The sequence below is a fragment of the Emiliania huxleyi genome (assembly GCF_000372725.1).
Source record: "Emiliania huxleyi CCMP1516 chromosome Unknown EMIHUscaffold_121, whole genome shotgun sequence".
In the NCBI taxonomy this organism is placed as follows: domain Eukaryota; phylum Haptophyta; order Isochrysidales; family Noelaerhabdaceae; genus Emiliania; species Emiliania huxleyi.
The window spans coordinates 108539-109915 of NW_005201381.1; positions in this window are offsets into that span (position 1 = coordinate 108539).

A 1377-nucleotide genomic window follows, 5' to 3' on the forward strand; every position below is an offset into this window, starting at 1 on the left:
ACAAGCGGCATCGAGGCGGCGCGGCGGCGCGGCAGCGGCGTGGCACGCCTGCAGCTTGGAGGCAGCGCGCTCGTCCCACTTCCGCCGCTCCTTGGGCTTGCGCTTGCGCTGCCTCTTTGTCGGAGTGTACTCCTTGCCCTCTGCCCGCAGCGCGAGCGCCTCCTGCTGCCGAGCCCGCTGGAGGGCCTTGCGCGTCTGCTCGCTCTCAGAAACGGCGCTGCTGCTGCTGCTGCTGCTACCCTTGCGCTTCCTCGCGGCGCTGGACGCTTCGGCGGACCTGGACGCGCCAGGCTTCTCCGATTTCTTCGTACAAGGCTGCGTGGCTGACTTGACCATCGTGCCAGGAAAAAAGTTTTGCCCCATCCCAGTTTCGGGGGGCAAACCCTGCCCGCCCCCTAGGACCCCGGGTAAGGCCCAGGTGTGGCCTAGGGCATCAGAAGGGACCAAGAGGAGTCCAGTCTGAGCCATAGAGCCCATGTCTTTGCCCCCGAAGGTCGCGTCCAAATGCCCGGAACGGACGTTACAGTGGTGTCCGGCCGGCACGATCACCGAGCTGTGACGCTCAGGGAAGCCTGATGAGGTGCTGGTTTCTTTGCCCAGGGCTGGCCTACGGCCCATGCTGGATCAGCTGAGCAAGGTTTGGGGAGAATCCCCCGGACAGATCTTCAGATACCGTTTTGACGGATGACCGAAAATGGGCAAAAACGGGGTGATTTCGGTCATCCGTCCATATCACACGAGTTTTTGGACTTCTGTTAAAATATCTCCTCAATGACAATGTTCAGGCGTCCGCGCCGGAAGTGGCGCTACTGCGCTGTTCATCAACACGAGCTCGACGCCAACGGGAGCAGCGGCTCCGCGCCGCCGTTTGCTCCTCCCCGTGCCGCCGCCGCCGCCGCCGCCTCTGCCGTCGTCGTCGCTGCCCCCGCCGCTGCCACTGCGGCTGCCTCTGCCTCTGCCTCTGCCCCTGCCCCTGCGGTCGCCGCCGCCTCTGCCGCCGCCGCCGGCCACCGCCATGTCGACAGGCTCCCATTCTGAGATGGACGCCTCGCCGCCGCCAAGCGCCACCACCCTGACGGCCACCGCTCCGCCAGGCAAACAGTCGAGGAGCGCGGCCTGCTTTGGGCAGAGCTTGCCGGGCATATGCTTGCCAGAAGTCGAGCCAGGGTTGAGGAAGAGGACGCCTGACGGGTGCCTCTCGAGGCGCGGCACATGCGTGTGGCCGTACACGATAATATCTCCCTTTGGCCGCCAGCCGCCGGGCGGCCTGAGCTCGGACAGCACAACTTCGTCGTCCTTGTGTGCGATGAGGTCGGCGTGGTGAACAAAGCATCGAACGCCGCTGACGCTGTCCTCGTAGGTGGCAGTCGTCGGGCA